The 18250-nt window shown below is 36.2% G+C and overlaps 2 pseudogenes across 1 annotated transcript; one reads left to right on the top strand and one right to left on the bottom strand.

Annotated features, from left to right (window-relative positions):
- Nucleotides 1-377: 377 nt before the first annotated feature.
- Nucleotides 378-4632, top strand: LOC137721891 (flavonoid 3'-monooxygenase CYP75B137-like; annotated as a pseudogene). Its single transcript, XR_015961214.1, has 2 exons — nucleotides 378-1523; nucleotides 3764-4632. The product of XR_015961214.1 is annotated as a flavonoid 3'-monooxygenase CYP75B137-like (transcript).
- Nucleotides 4633-8478: 3846 nt separating this feature from the next.
- On the bottom strand, nucleotides 8479-17777 carry LOC137721953 (uncharacterized; annotated as a pseudogene).
- Between the last annotated feature and the right edge of the window lie 473 nt (nucleotides 17778-18250).

Here is an 18250-nt window from a genome sequence, read left to right as displayed (position 1 = left end):
ACAGTGATTGATTGTCAATTTCAATAATCATCTTGATTTTTTTTTTTTTTTGTCAAATGATAGATTTGTTATATTAGATGTTAGATTAGGGAGTCAATGAAGTTCGAATATACGCAGTTGTATAATGGTAGCACTCCTTTTTACTATTGTGGTAAAGAGCCATTTCAATAATTATCATAATAAGATGGGTCAAATTTAAAAACCGTGTGTAGGATTGCGCATGGGTGGCCATTGATAACGATATTCTAATAGTTCCCCCCTTTTGGCGCGACATCGTCTTAGTTTCAGGTCGTCTCTCACCTAGTAACTTATTATATAACTAAGTTGTGCTAAGTAAGTGCTGGATTTGGATCATTTCCTCAGCTTAGGAAGTTACAATTATTATAACTTTTAAAAAAATTTCTATTTGTAGTTGTTGAATCAAAATCCAACGATCCGTGTGCTATACTCAGGAAGCTCAGCCTTCTAAACTTAAGAGAGGATTCAAATCCGGTAAGTGCCAACCACAACGTATATTTCACCCTTCGCTTAAATATTATATTAATCCAGTCCTCCATCATTCCCATTCCCAAACAGTGAACAGTGCACAACAATGGCATCCGATTCCCATTCCGGCTATTTGTATTCACAGTGCTCTCAATCCGATCAAACTTTGCTGACCTTCATCTCTGCCATTTTCCTCGTCTTTTTGTACCTTTGGCTGGTAAAAAAATCCAACAACCCGAACCCGCAGCTACCACCCAGCCCCCGGGTCATTCCCTTGGTCGGGAACCTCCTTTCCCTTGACCCAGAACTCCACTCCTGCTTCACGAGCCTGGCCCAATCTTCAAACTCCGCCTCGGCAACATCGTCGGCGTTGTAGTCACCTCCCCTTCCTCAGCTCGCCAAATTCTCAAGGAACATGGCGCCACCTTCGCCAACCGCGATGTCCCCCCGCTGGTCGGGCCGCGACGTACAGGGGAACCGACATTGCGTGGACCCCGTACGGACCGGAGTGGCGGATGCTGAGGAAAGCCTGCGTGCTGACAATGCTCAGGAACACCACTCTGGACTCGGTGCACGCGCTCCGGCGGAAACAGGTCCGCCAGACCTTCGGTCACTTCTACGATCAGATCGGGTCGCGGGTCAACGTGGGGGAGCAGATGTTCCTGAACGCACTGAATGTTATTACGAACATGCTGCGGGGCGGGACCATGGAGGGAGACGAGAGGGCGAGGCTCGGGGCGGAGTTTCGAGAAGTGGTGTCGAAGATGACGGAGCTTTTGGGCAAGCCGAATGTTTCGGACTTTTATCCAGGTTTGGCTTGGTTTGATTTGCAGGGGGTGGTGAAGTGGATGGGCGGGTTGGTACGGAGGTTTGATGGGATATTTGAGAAAGTAATAGATCAACGGCTGAGGATTGACAAGGAAAGGGAGAAGGAGGAGAGCAATAAGGATTTTTTGACGTGTTTGTTGAAGTTGAAGGAGGAGGGAGGAGATTCCAAGACGCCTTTCACCATGACGCATCTCAAAGCTTTGCTTATGGTAAGTAAATGTTTTACTTTGAATTTGTTGCAAGCTTTTAGTTTTCATAAATATTATTCTTACCATTTACTTATACCGTTAAATTTATCGAAAACTTATTTCATAACTACTGTTTCTATAATCATTAATTGAAAAATGCACTGTTCCAAAAATCCCCGCCTAGGCGCTAGGCGGTTGGCCACTGCCCTGATTAATGTCTGAACGTTTGAAAATTAAGAAAATGCACCTAGACCTACTGAGGTGCCCACCTAGACCACCTAGGTACTCACCTAGTGCGCCTAGACCTGCCTAGACACCCGCCTGGGTTGCGATTCACTTATATAGAAAATAGATAACTTTCATTTTGCATTTTATTTTTTTTCCAATAAATTGTAAGAGACTTGTTAAATACTTAAATGAACACACATTATATGTTTGTTCCCTATATTTTCATTATGTTCCAATTGCTAATAATATAAACACTTATTTACACGAAATATAATAGATTTAATTAAATCCGCCTCGCCGTCCACCTAGACCCCGCCTAGCCGCCCAGGTGCTAGGCCTCAACTCACTGCTCGACTAGCGCCTAGCATCTTTTAGAACCTTGTAAAAATGAAAGGTAAGGTTTGAAAACTAAAAAAAATAACTTTCAATTTTTTATTTTCGAGTTTTGATTTTTAGTTTCCAAATAAAGTAATAAGAACGTTATCCCAAAATCCATTGATCTCCATGAGTCAAATAAGTTTCTAATTGGAAGTTTGTGCCTACCCAATTAATTGCATGTGGTCCATGACTCTCCATTGTTTTGTTGTTTGGTTTATTTTCATGTTTGAATTTGCAATGTTGTTGTCACGAGCCTATTTTCTCGTATTTATTTTTGAATGGTGGAAGTTGGATTTGAAATTTCAATTCCGCCATTAAAAAAAATGTTGTTTCAAATTTTAAATTCCTGAAAAACTAGATGAAATTTGGAATGCACAGCCATATGCTGAAAATTCCAAATTTTTTATTTGAAACTTTATGAAATTTGTCGAACTTATTCCTATAAAAAAAAATCTAAAATATTCCAAGTTTTATTGTGTTGGTTTTGAATATGATTAATTCGTGGTTTTTATTTTTATTTTTTTAATTCTTTATATATATATATATATATATAATCACACACTTTTTCTTGTTGACGAGACGACTGATCGTCATTCCGATATAGCTTCCGGCTATGTGATGGGTATGACGAAATCATGAATGACGAGTTATGAAAACGACATTAAAATAGTAGGTCAAGTGATGGTCACAATTCCGCAAGCTGAGTGACAATCAAAGCGAGTAATTCAAATATTAGAGTTTATGCTTCGTGCATACTTGATTTTGAAGAAAAATGGAATGAGTAACCTTATTTTGGAATTTGAAAATAAAGTTTGATTGGAATTTATTGGATTGGAAATTGAAAACCTTACTTTTAATCCAACCCGTCTGAAAATCACCCCCGTATTATATTTGCTAAATTCCTAATTTGAAGAATATATTCAAATAATAATTACATAACCAGTGGTAGTGTGTAATCCACTTAATGAAGAAAAAGGGAATTCTTGATCCGTCCAATAGTTTGATCACCAAATTCGTAAGTTTTCATTCAATGTTTCTGTGGAATCACATCTTGATTGTGAAGAGTATTCATTTCCCTGTGCATGGGTTATGTCTTTCCTTGAAACATGATGCATTGTGACAACCTTAATCTCAAATTAAATCTCATTTATTGACATGGTTGATTGTTTTACTGTGCACATTAGTTTTTTAGCCTTACATTTGCGGCCAATCACTTAGGGCTCGTTTGGAAGTGCTTTTAAAACGACTGAAAGTGCTTTTAGAGAAATGTTTTCTGCAAGAATCATCAGTTATTTGTTTCTTCCATGAAGCACTTTAAGTTATTTTCCAAGATTTACTTACATTTTTACTAAGGATTGGTTCCAAAAACATTTTCACCAGAAACGCTTTCAACCATTTTAAAAGTACTTCCAAAAGAACTCTTAGATTTTAGGTTTTAGCTAATGGAAACTCTTGAGGACCATTCAATGTCTCGAATAACCAACTATATCAATAAATGGGAGAGTTTAGTTTCTTTCTTCATGTAAATCCCCAACTTATGTACAAACTAACCTAAATGTATGAAGATTACTTTCTACATGAGCATTTGTTTTCCCTTGTTTCCAGGGAACCAATTGGTATAGTAACATAATAGTGTGCAATCTTTCTGTGGGCAGGATATTGTGGTGGGTGGGACTGACATTTCCTTCAACACAACTGAGTTTGCACTGGCTGAAATCATGAACAAACCAGAGATGATGGAAAAAGCCCAGCAAGAATTAAAAGATGTGGTTGGCAAACACAACATTGTAGAAGAATCCCACATCAACAAATTACCATACTTACAAGTTGTGATGAAAGAAACTTTGCACTTGCACCTAACCTTGCCTCTGTTAATCCCTCGTTGCCCAAGTGAAACTTGCATTGTGGGAGGCTACACCATTCCCATAGGATCTTGGATTTTTGTCAACGTTTAGGCTATACACAGAGACCCTTCAATTTGAGAAAACCCGATTGGAGTTCAAGCCGGAGAGGTTCTTGGATAGCAAATGGGGCTACAATGGAAAAGGCTTCAACTATTTTCCATTTGAGTCAGGCAAAAGTATATGTGCTAGGATTGCAATGGCTGAGAGGATGGTGATGCATTCACTTGCTACACTTTTGCATTCTTTTGATTGGAAATTGCAAAAGGGAGAGGAGTTGGATCTTTCTGAGAAGTTTGGGATTGTGTTGAAGAAGAAGATTCCTTTGGTTGCCATCCCAACTCCAAGGTTATCAGATCCAGCACTCTATGAGTAAAACAATGCTGCTACCAAATTCCTTGGAATAATACTCACTTTTAATAAATAATACCAACTTAGCCCAAAAAGATTTCTTGAAAACCACTTGTTTACAATAATGTTCGCTTGTCAAATATATAATACGTTGTGTTATCAATATGACTTTGAATTTATACCGACTGTATGTTCCTCTTTATATGGTGTAACAACATTTGTTATTGAAACCTCAAACTTATCTTCCTCTTTCTACGTTTTTTTTTTCTCAAGCATTTTTGGATTTGACGTGTTTTATTTCTTTTGGTCCCCTCCCTAATCCCTTCCTAATCCCTAGGGTACGTTTGTTTGGCCTCATTGATTATCACTAGACCGGACTTGACTACATAATGTAATCATGTGTTTGTTAAGTGCAAGGACTACATTAAATAAGACTAAAGGGGACACACGTGGACAAACTCCCTCGCATGCTCGCTAGTGAGAGTTGTCACGAACCATGGGATTAATGGGGACTAACTCCCTCGCATCTCTCTTTGCTTTATGATTTCACAAACACGGCCATCATCGTTCCCCCTCGTCCATTACCCCTCCCCACCCTTATATCTCTCCTCGCTTTCTTCTCTTTATGCTCCACCAAGATTCGGTTCTCCTTAATCTGTTCTGACTGGTGCCCAATAATCCCCTTCGAGGAGTTCGTTCACCCACAATGGCCGTCTGGATTTCAACATCTCGAAAATTGCCCTCTTGGATCTTTTGAACCTGGATTCAGACTTCTCCAAACTGGGGTTCCTTCTCCTCCTCTTTGCCAACTACCTTCAGTCGCTCAAGGTCTCCATGAACGTCAAATCAGCGACATACAACCTAGAAGTGAAATTCGAATCAATTTGGTATGTGCAGAAGCTGTGGTTGATGTTTTTAGTAAAGAGGGAGGGAGGGAGAGTAATACGGCAAAGCTTTGTTGGATAGTGGCAAATTACAAAGTCTAGTCCATTGCAAAATGGAAAAAATAAAAATATTGGGACTAAAATATTTTAGTCCGAAACTTAGTCTAACACTGCACCAAACACTTCACTATTTTTATCATGCTCAGTCTAAGCCAATCCAGTCATGCTTAATCCCTAAAGTTAGTCAAATTCAAGATAGTCTGGTACAATAAACACCCTAATCCCTCCCTAACCCTATAGAGATTGAGCCTAGGAAACCCAACTCTATTCGGTGATCTTCTCCTGAAGCTGGTTTTGTGTCACACCCCGGATCGAGGGTCAATAAGAAAAATCTCGAACTCAAATCCGGCACGCGAGCTAAAAATAAAATAAAATAAAATGAAAGTGAAACTGGTTGGAAAAATATGAAAACAAGAAATCAATAATTCTTTACAAGACTAAAATAAATAAATACAAAATTCTATCCTTGCACTTAATCCGATTTCATCCCTTCTACCCTTTTTTACTGTTTAGTTCATAAACTTGCATAACAATAGAGGGGTGAGCTTCAACAACTTAGTAGGGACATAACCTTATCACAGTAATTGACAATACTAAATTAAGTGTCATAAAATCATGTAATCAAGTACCAAATCATTATCAATAACAATGCATGTGTGCAATGTAATACTCTTCATCTCTACCTGTTAATTCGTATAATAAAACACGCGGGCTTGCACGTCCCATATTGTACATTTTACCTCTGCAGTGGTGGTTCGAATGTTTTAATATACAAATTAACCCCATGTAACTCAATCATCCCAATTTCCCCTTTTGTTAGTCATCTTGCCTAAACTCTTTGTTGCCAGTCCCGAATTACCCTTAAAGAATCTGTGCACTGTGGGCTCGCCTGAGACCTGGTACCTGCTAAGAGTTTGCCTCAACTATACAAAAGATCCCTTCCATTCATTTCTCCACATCGAAAGCTCCAACCACATGACACATGAATGATGCATAAATAATGTCATTTCAACCCTCACATGTCTCACAATATATTCTCAACCAATAACATTTCACCAATAATTCCATAACCAATAACAAGTAAACATGCAAGAGCAGTATTTGTCCAATTAGTAAACCACATCACATTAATCAACCAACAAGATCAATAATAATAATATAATGTTTCACGAAATTTAATAAAGCCAATCTCCGTAAAAGTCTGTCGTATTTCCCCTACCTGGATTCCAAAGTATTGCTTTGAGATAATAACACAAGAAACCACAACTTTGATAAGCTCCTATTCACAAGTATAAGAAAATTACCAAATGCCTTTTATGAACTTAAATACTAATCAACACACTTAAAACTCATCAATTCCACGCTCTCAATTCAAAAGTGATTTGGTTGAACTATAATGATGTACAAAATAGTTTCGTACATAGCAAACATGTATAGTGCTTAGACAAAAGTCTTTTGCCTTCAAAACCATTCAAGTAATATGTATAAATTAAACCGTACATAAAACCATTTACCAGCATGCTTATTCATTTAACAATAGACATACATCCATACATAGTACATATACATATACATGCAGTACATGCTTCGACTCTTCTCTTTGCAATAGAGCAGCATCCAAGTCTCCTAAAGTTAAGTGCCTTCCCAAGAATAGGAATCAATATGGTATTGTTATGTAACATGCAAAATACATAACTTAAGAGGCTATCACTAAAGAACAATATGAATAGAAAGACTTTTCTATAAAACTAAATCAGCAGTATGAACGAATTCAAATACATATGCATAACGATGCCCATGAGCCCCTTTTTAGTTTAGATACAAACATTTATAATTTTTTAATAACATACAGAGACATGAAACAAATAACTAAGAGGAAAACCTAGAAAGGAAAACTCTTTAAACCTGAGAGAGAGTAGACCCCGATAGAAAATGTTTCATCTCGCCAGTGAAGAAGACCGAAGCAATAACATTCTATTTATAGGAGAAGGAAGTCGGTACAGAGGAAGGTGAGATTAGACCGAGCAAACTTACACCGCCTAAAAGCTATCGATAGGTAGTAAGAATAGAAGATAAAATACTCAGATATTTATCAATATTTTTAGGCTAAATATTTAATCAATATTGTAAAATATGATTTTAGGAAATATATAATACACATAATCACAATAGAAAATAAATATTATTATTATTATTATTTGTAATAATACTATATGCATTTTAATATACTGGTCTTTACATTTTGTCAAGCTCAACTTTGACGGCTCGGTCGTTAACCAGCAGGCTGCCTCTGGTTTTGTGATTAGAAATGAGAATGGTTCCCCTATCATTGCTGGGGCGCGTAGTGTTGGACAAAACACCATTCATGTGGCAGAATGTTTGGCTTTTCGTGATGGTTTTTGGATGGCAAACTCGAGGGGATTTAATCGCATCATTGTTGAAGGCAACTTTAAGTTGGTTATTGAGGTTATTCGTGGTGCCTATCATGCTCCCTAGAGATTGACGACCATTCTTGTTGACATTCAACGGTTTGCGAGCTTCTTTGAAGACATCTATTGGAAGCGTGTCTTCAGAGTGGTCAATTTTCTAGCAGACGCTATCAGAAGTGTTGGTCTTTCAATTAATGACTTCCATGTTTGGGATAAAACTCTTCCGTTGGCTGCTTTTCCAGCCTTTCTATTTTATTGTACTCAAACAGGTTGCCCTATGGGCTTTTCTCTTTAATATAGTTTTTTCCTTCTCTAAAAAGAAAATATAGAATGAGCTTAGTTTGCTTATTTCGAAGCGCACGTGGCCTCATGCCAATTATCATTTTTCTTTTCACGGATTACGAATTCTTGCGACATCATTGTCCTACTAGGGGTCGGGCTTCCATTATTTGGCGTTCCTTTATTCATCCTCGTTATTATATTTTTTTTGCTTGGGACTTTTTGTCTGTTACCATATTTGTTCTTTGGCTGAAGCCTGAGGTATCCCACACCCCAAAGGGTAAAGGCATTTTATACCAGCAAAACTATTGAGGTCAGTGGCGGATCTAGGATTTTAACTTAGGGTGGTCCTAATATAAAAGCTCCAAAAAAAAAAAAAAAAAAACAAGATGAAAATATCATTGAACAAATAAATGGCAAACTACAATTTTCATTCATAATCTTTGTGCTAAACAAGCTAGAAATACTAAATTTGTCCACGACGGGATCTCATAATTTGAAAATGTGTCATGATAGTTTCATTGTCAATAAAAGAAAAAACATCTTTCTCAATGTAAACAACTAAGTTATCATTTAACCATTGATCCCCCATTCTGTTGTGGAGTGGACTCTTAATGATATTCATGGTAGAAAATGCTCTCTCCACTAATGCAGTTGCAACAGGTAAAACCAAAGCCAATTCAATAAGTAAATACACATATTGAAATACTTGATGCAACCTTTTTTCCACCATTTCCTTAGCAAGATCACTAATGCTCTACAACTGAGAAAAGTCACTTCTCGAACGCATATAATGAATATAAATATCGAGTTGATCTTTAAGTGCCAATAGGTCTTGCTTCGTAAAATCTTGAGGGTACAATTGAGTAAGGCGAAGTAGCTTTTCTTTGTCAAAAGCTGCAAAAGAATCATTTGGACTCAAACTAGCCAAACAAATGAGCAATTCGGTACTTGTTTCATTGAAGCGATCATTTAACACAGTAAGCTGGGAATCAATGACAACAAAAAAGAGCTCCACTTTGTAACAATGACGGTTGGTCTTTTTGTGGGTATTACGGTGCGATCTCCCATGAGCTACATATGTCTCATCCATGTTAATAACCTCAATATGATGTTGGACACAAAATGGCAATACTTTGTTAACCAAAAGGCCAAACCCCTCATCATTCCTCATGTAGAATAGTTGTTCTTTACATGTATTAACTAAAGCCATTGCATTCCCAATCTCTTGATCATCCTTTTGTAATGCTTGTGATAAATCATTTGTGATTCCCAATATAGATTTCATCAAAAATAGGAAAAACACAAACTCAAAAGATTATATGTCTTTCAATAACTTATTTGCTTCGGCCACACTATCATTGGTATTATCATCAACAATCATTTCAAGCACATTGACCATGGATGAGAACATTGTAATCAAACTAATCAAAGTACCATAATGTGAATTCCATCTTGTAGCTCCGGCACGTTTGAGACTAGTTTCTTGATTTAAGCCTTATCCCGTCATAAGAGAATCATTTTCAAGAGCTTTCATAAGTTCTTTTTGTTGCATCTCTCTAAGTGCATCACGACACTTACATGAAGCTCCAATATTATTTACCACATTATTAGCCAATAGGAAGAATGTGTTAACATCAACATTATCCTTTGCTACGGCAACAAGAGCTAATTGGAGTTGATGAGCAAAGCAATGAACATAGAATGCACAAGGTTGATCATTCAAAATCTTTGTCTTGAGTCCATTGAACTCACATTTCATATTACTAGCACCATCGTAACCTTGCCCTTGTAAATTGGAGAAGCTCAACTCATTGAAATGAATGAATGCATCAATAGACTCCTTGAATGTGTTTGAAGTGGTGTCGGGAACATGTTGAACTCCTACAAACCTTTCAATGACTTTCCCATTTTTGTCCACATAACGCAAAACCACCGCCATTTGCTCTTTTATAGAAACATCACGTGCCTCATAAACCAATAGAGAAAAGAACCTAGCATTCTTCATATCATTTATGATAGTTTTAATGGTTTTAACGAAACATGAATGAACAAGATCTTTTTGAATTGAATAAGCTATTAGCTTGAGATTTCCCGAAGCTTTATCTAACACAAGAGCCTTTATTTTCTCATCATGATCCGCAAGGAATTGCATGAGCTCCAAATGGTTACCTCTATTGTTTGAAGTGTCACTTTCATCATGACCACGAAATGAAAGACCTTGTTGCAACAAAAACTTAGTGCAATCAATTGACGCATTCAAGCAAGTGCGATAAGCTATACGAGCTTCTTCTGACTGTTTGACCACAACTGTTTCAATATGTGCCTTTTGATTCATTAGATTACCAGCAACTTCAACAGCTTTATTGTGAAAGCTACCAACAATTCCCACATGTTTTTCAAAACAGGTTCTTGCATGCTTCCAATTTTGAAAGCCTATCTCAGTAAAGACGTCACTGCTTGATTGTTCAAAGTTGACTTTGAATAGATAGCAATAAAAGCAAAATGCAGCATCTTTAGATATACTATATTCCAACCAATGAAAATCCTTCAACCAATTATCAACGAACCATCGCTTTTTATTCGAATGCAAAGTGAATGGAAAATCATGATCTTTTGCTCTAAAAGGCCCCATCAATATATATGCTCTTCGGACCTCATCTCGAATATCTAAAGGATAATCCTTCATTGGAATTCTCTTTCCGGGGTCTCTCTCAAGATTATCCAATTCAACTTTTAACTCATTTTGTTATAGAGTGGAATTACCCCCAATTGGTTTAGAACTACTTGGAATTGGAGGGGAACTGTTCAGAATAGGATTGGAACTATCCAAGTTTGGAGATGAACTATTTGGAATATGATTGTCCGAACTAATCGATGATCATTTTCGCTTGTAATATCGTTCCATACTTCTAATTTCTACACATATCAATTAATAAAAAAAATCTAAATCAATTGATGAAACTACAAAAATATTATATGAAAAACAAGAAATCAGATTCAGTTATAAATTTATAATTAGGTCCGTGCCCGTGGGATTCTAATATTATGAATGCCAAAGACAAGCATGCCACAAATAGACTGCCATCACTTCAAAGAAACATTAAAAGTTTAATTCATCACCAAATTCACCACCAAACATTAAAAATAAAAATACTTCTTAAACAAAATATCTAACACCACAAATAAATTAATATCAGATAGTGGATGGTAAAATTATTTAAATATCTACCACCACAAATAATTTAATATCAAATAGTGGATGGCAAAATTATTTAATGGATAGAGTCAAAGAGAGTACGAACCTCTTCAACCAAGAAGAAGATGACCAACGGTTAGCCTCCAGTCCAAAGCTTTACATGGAGAAAAAATGCAAAAGGGTTACAGATTTTCACTAGAGATATCGTCGCCCCGCCCGTCAGTGCAACGATGAATAGAAACTAGAGTGCAGCAGAGAGTTGATCGATGCTGTAAGAAACAAGAACGGGTCGAGCGGCAGATGATTAGGTATTATTGGTAAAGTGAAGGTTCTGATTGCTCTATCATGTGAAGGAGTTGAGTGCTTTATCGTGTGAGGGTTCTCACATGAGTGAGGTTTTAATTTTTTTAATGACTTGGCTCAAAACGACGTCATTTTGGCCAAGTCATTGTGCAGCATCACTTGCTCAGCATCACTAACATGGGTGGTCCTTAAAGATCCTCACAGCCATTTTTCCGAGCTTCAGGTGGTCCCGGGACCACCCTGGTCCCTTAATAGAGTCGCCCTATGGGCTTTTCTCTTTAATATAGTTCTTTCTCTGAAAAAAAAAATAGAGAATGAGCTTCGTTTGCTTATTTCGAAGCGCACGTGGCATCATGCCAATTATCATTTTTTTTTTCACAAATTACGAATTCTTGCGACATCATTGTCCTACTAAGGGTCGGGCTTCCATTATTTGGCATTCCTTTATTCATCCTCGTTATTATATTTTTTTGCTTGGGACTTTTTGTCTGTTACCATATTTGTTCTTTGGCCGAAGCCTGAGGTATCCCACACCCCAAAGGGTAAAGGCATTTTATACCAGCAAAACTGTTGAGGATTGTATAGGAAAAGAATCAGCCATATTAGTTTGCCATAATCTCAATATAATCATTACGAGGAGGTTTCCAATGATAATTGTTTAGTTTTTCTTTTTCCATTTAACTGTGAAGCATTTTTAGGGTAAAACTATTGTTAGTTGATGGCCACCAAATGAATTTCTTATCTTTATTATTTTAAGTGATGTAAATAGAAATTATGAAAAACTAATAAAAAGTGTTTCAAAATTTTAAAATTTAATCAAAAGTATTTCAATAATTTTATTTAATGATTAAGACAAAAAAAAAACAAATGTTACATTCTACACACCACACGCAACACACAATTAATGCTGGAGAACCAAACCTGAGATTTTGGGGCCTAGGTTAGCCTTCGGAGTGAGGCCCTAGAGTTTTCTAACTCTCGACTCTTTGTACATTGATATGTATAAAAAAGAATTCACTAAATGCATGAAAAGTCTATTTCTATATAAGTATTATTAAAAATTAATACCAAAATAAGAAAGATATAGAAACTTTGCTTAAATATTACACGTCTCGCGTATTTAGAGGCAAATGTACTAATTTAATTTATACAATTTTTTTTTTTAACCAATTCTCTTTCAACTAATAAAATAGCTAAAGCATTCGATCTTTCTTGTGACATAGTTGATCGAAGATAAGATCTGATCAATTTTAATTTTGAAAAACTTCTTTCTACTGAGGCAACTATAACTTGTATGGTTAATAAATTCTATAAGCAAAGACTCAAAGACTCAAAAGTTTGTAAACTTCTTATTGGAACAAACACAAAGTTTATAATGGTAATATATAATAAATTGGGGCCCTTCCAAAGTTAGGGCCCTATGCGGCCCGCCTACTTCAGCAACCCTCAGGGCCGACCCTAGACACATGGACTCTTACGCATACTGACACATGCACTTTCTTTCTCTCTCATTTTTCATGTGGCTTTTTTTCTTTTCCCTACCATCAAACTTAAGTCTCTTTTGCACCTAGTTTTCTCTCTCTCTCTAAGTTCATTAAGCAACATAATGCATGCATTTAACAATTAAATATCAGAAGCATGCTTGTATACACTTTAAAACAAAACTTAAACCATGAACTTCAAAGCTTAGTAGTTGTGGTGAACCAAGACTCAACTCAAATCAAGGAGAAAAGAATTGTGAACCAAGCCTAGTAGTTGTGGTGAGCCAAGACTCAACTCAAATCAAAGAGATAAGTAGTTGTGGTGAACGAAGACTCACTCAATTGAACTCTAATCACCCAATAGAGAGGGCCTTCATTCCTTACTTCTTTGTTCCATGGATTTCTTGGAGAATGATGAATGAAAGAATTCTCCAAAAGTTTCCAAAGTTGGAGACCTCTAAGTTCCGACACCAAGGATGGTGAAGGTAAAAGATGAGTGACCATGGAAGAGCAAAATGCTAGCAAAGCCCTCCCACAGTGGCCAGCCTCATGAAGAAAAAGAGAGAGAAGTGTTTTCTCTCTTTAGCCTTTAGAAACCCTATTGAGGTTAGGCCTTGTAACTTCACTTATGTACCACCCATCAATTGAGTGGCAAACTTGAATAAGGCAAAACCCTCTCTATGGCTAGCCTCACTATGTTAGAGGGCATTGTGCCCTATTATGTTTAGGTTGTCATACAACTTAAGCTTATGGGCTTAACCTTTCAATGTCCATTTAGGCCCCTAGGCCCAAAACTAAGCCAAAGTCTAAAATGAACTTATTCATTCAATTAATTAAAATATTAATTAATTCTAACCACAAACAATTAAACTATTTAATAGTTCATACTCTTCTTCGTAATATCCTTCAATCATTACCTTACACAGTGTGTGATCCATTAGGTTCCTTTTAGCCAGACACTGGGCAATTAAAAACTTTTTCTAATAATTATGAATTGAAACTCACTTTCAAGCCATGAGTGACACCTAACTGTATGTCATGACAACCTAAGCTAATCAGAAGAGGTTGGAGAACCTATTCAGTTTGGGATTACAAATGCAATACGATCTTTCTCTAACACAATACTCTTGATGACATTCACTACCAGAAAATATGGCTTAGGTGGCGATAAACATTCATCACATTTGACTATATGTGATGAAATTCTAGCATCACCAATTGCGTCACCTATAGTCCATGTGACAAATTTTATTTTCGTCATATGTTTTTCAGTATATGTGATGAAATTTTCGTCACTTAATAACAATATGTGTGACGAATTATACGTCACTTAATAACACTATGTGCGACGAATTATACATCACTTAATAACAATATGTGCGACGAATTATACATCACAATACAAAAATTTTGTGACCTATTTTTTCGTCTCGTATTAGGTTTATAAGTGATGATTTTGTAGTCACCCAATATGATACCAGATGATATAGTTTACACTAAGTGACGCTAAAAAGGTCACACATTCCTTTGACATGTGGCGCAACATACATCACATATGTTTAAATCAAATACCTATTTAGAAATAATAACAACAAATTAATTATTGTTCTTGTTTAGTAATCTAGAATTGCAGTTCATAACAATTATAAGGTAATACTTCACTTTTTCATTAATCAACAATTAAAGAACATAAGTTGAATACATTCACCAAATATACATCCAAAAAAATAAAGTCATGGTGACCTATCTCAAAAGAGAAGTTCAAAACAACTTGAGGTGCCTAACAAATGACAGCTTGAGGTACCAACAAAAGAGAAGCTTAAGGCATAATAATCAAGAGTAATAACACCTAGATATAGACAGCTTGGGTACTAACAAAAGACAAGTCCAAGGCACATTTAGGTGCTAACAAAAGAGGTGCTCCATATGCTATCAAAAGGGGTGCACCAAGTGCATACTTGAAACTAACCACAAAAGACTTACGGACATCAATCTTCTTCCAAATCATGTTCTTCCAGCTCAGGATAAGTATTTTCACCCTCTGAAATATCATCGTCAAATTGTGTAGAGTTGTTGGTCTTCTCATGACTTGCAGCATAAAAAGCCTTGATTTTTATGATTAGATTTTCATCATCATTACATAAATCCAATTGAGCTCTCAATTGTTCATTCTCTTGTTTCAATTTGTGGAAACCATCTGACAAAAGCTTAATCTAAGATGTCATATCAGTTAACTTGGAACTTGAAGCTATTGAAGCAATGCAACCAAAGGTATCCGTACGAGGAAAAACACCTACAACATTAACTGATTTTCCTTTCCTCCCAAGGTTTTCAGCCATGATTCCAAACTCATCATCCAATGGCACATGTATGGAATCTGATGGTGTACCTTCAGGTGTTTCTTAGATAAGCTTCTCCCTCATTTCATCCTTCCTTTTCTTCATGTTATCCTTTCATAATTAAATAGAAACGATCCATTTTCTTTCATTCCAAACATTTCAACTATAATATGCTTTAGAAAACACAACACAACTTGACTACTTGTATGTTATCCTTATCTGATGCAGAAGCAAATCACCATGCAAAACATGTATGTAAACATGATTTGTAGTTTCTATTTGACTATGGATTAAATTGGACTAGGCACACACAATGTTTTTCTCAACAAGTAACAGAAGCAATGTTATATTGGTATATTGGTGGGACAAACTAGTATTGTGTTAATTTTGCATGTTGACTTATACTGTGTTTCTTAAGTTGTATCTTTTCAATTGTAAAATTTTAATCTCGAGTGCATTTGAAATGACAAAAATGAGTGGGCCATGAATGACTTACATATTTGTCTTGAGCAACATCATTATAGAAAAAATGGAACAACAATAAAATGAGAAACAAAAAGGGAGCTGACAAGAAGGAATAGAGGAGGAATGAGGAAATCTTGGCATTCTCTTCTTTTAGTTTTATCTTCTCAACTCATGTCTTTTTTTGTTTTTTTTTTTTTTTGGTTTAATTTAAGGATTATGTGTAGCTAAATTTTCAGAAGTTAGGGGTTCTTTTGAAGCCCCAAAATATGATTGCAAGTTTGTTATGACATTTTGTTTCAATTTCTTTTATGAATGGATGAAAATGTTGGATATATGTCAACAATCTGTAATAAAATTATATATGCTAATAAATATTGAACAGAGTATGAACAATGTAAACAAAAAAATTAAAGATCGAGGCTTGCGTACCGCAATGTCCTTGAAACAAAAATTTCGTCCCTACTCAGTGCTTGTAGTTCTACGAATGTCTGCTTCACCAGGATTCAACGATCTAAGTCAAGAATTCCAGCACCGGAAAAATTGACTTATGGCGAATTTTTGTGTGGTTCTCTCAAAAAGGATGTTTATGATTGTAGAAGAAGAATGTTTATTTTCTGTGTTCTAAATGCCATCCAGATGGATGTATATATAATGGGATTATGCCTGTTCGCAACAGGTATGAGAATGAGATGTGACTGTTGGGAGACATCTCTTCAGAAGGGTGCTTTGCTCTGCGTTTTTTCTGAACTCTTTAGATGAAGTCTGAAAGGATGCGTATGTTGGTAATAATAAAAAATAATAATTAATTAAATAATTTAATTATTAGAGTCTGAGCCCAAGAGCCCCAAGGCCCATCTTTTGATAATTAATTATATATTAATTATCAATTAATTATTACACCCCAAGGGTGAGCCCAATTTTAGTCTCCAAGGTCTATCACTCCAATCACTTTCTATAAGGGACAAAGCCTTATAAAGTGAGGAATCCTTTTGAGAATGGCCAATGTGGGACAATGAAATTTCTACTCAAAATTTCCAACAATACCCCACATTTGAGTTGAAATTTCATTCAAACTTCAACAACTACCCCACATTTGAATGCAAATGTATGACTAGGTTGCCTAAAACTAAGAGAGAATAGACATGATATGCATCGAGTGAAGTTTCTTTTGGACTTGAACTTACCCTAGTGAAAACATATCGGGTTTACTTGGTGATGCAGTGGATGTGGAAGATCTTGAACTGTTCACCGTAGTAGTAAACCGAGACAATATGCTACACGCATATCATGTCTGCCACACGTCAATTCATACAGTTGTGTTCATTTCGGCCCTGAACAGATCTCAGATTTCATAGGAGCTTTAGAGAATTTAGCCATTTCAATTCTCATAAATGCGGCCCCATTTACTCCTATATAGGTGACATTAATTAAGAATAGTCTGCCATATTCCTCTTGATAACAAGATATTAATGTCATTAAATGTATAAAACATAACCCCTCAAACTCAACAGACAACACACATTTTATTATAAGAATGGGTAAGTTATGTGTTCAACTTTTGAATCAAACTCAACCAGTTTGCCTATTGAACCTATACCATAGGATCTCCAATCAGCTAGGTTAGGTTTCCACCCAGTTCGATTCATTGAATTGGCTTGAGACCCATTCCCCTCGATGTAAATAATATTTGCTCTCTTGGTAGGCCTTTTGTCAAAGGATCAGCTATATTTTCTTTTGACTTTACATAATCAATTATTCCATTGAAGAGCAACTTCTTAAGAGTATTATGTTGATGCCTAATGTATCGGGACTTGCCATTGTATACATGACTTTTGGCCCTTGATTGCGCAGCCATACTATCACAATGTATACATATAGCAGTCACAAGCTTTGGCCATACTGGAATATCCTCCAGAAAATGTTTGAGCCACTTGACTTCATCTCCAGCCAAGTCTAAAGCTATAAACTCTGACTCCATGGTGGACCGAGCCATACATTTTTGTTTAGAGGATTTTCAAGATATTGCTGCACCACCCAAGCTAAAAACATATCCACTTGTCGATTTGGATTCTGTAGTGTCAGAAATCCAATTGGCATCACTGAAACCTTCTACAACAGGTGGATACTTTGTGTAGTGTAATCCATAGTTAAGTGTATTTTTCAAATATCTTAACACTCTTACTAAAGCATCCCAATGTTTTTGTGCCAGATTACTTGTATATCTACTAAGCCTACTTACTGCATAAGCTAAGTCTGGCCTAGTTGAATTCATCAAGTACATTAGACTTCCAATTACTTGGGAATATTCAAGTTGAGATATGGCATTGCCTTTATTTTTCTCCAACTTGCATCCAGCATCAAAAGGAGTTGTAGCAAGTTTGCAATCAAATTGACCAAACCTACGTAATATTTTTTTTGCATAATGGGATTGTATAAGGACATACCCTTCAC

This window comes from Pyrus communis, chromosome 4 (assembly GCF_041283825.1).
Source record: "Pyrus communis isolate YQ-2024b chromosome 4, ASM4128382v1, whole genome shotgun sequence".
Lineage (NCBI taxonomy): Eukaryota > Viridiplantae > Streptophyta > Magnoliopsida > Rosales > Rosaceae > Pyrus > Pyrus communis.
This window is presented reverse-complemented; position numbering and strand designations above follow the sequence as displayed.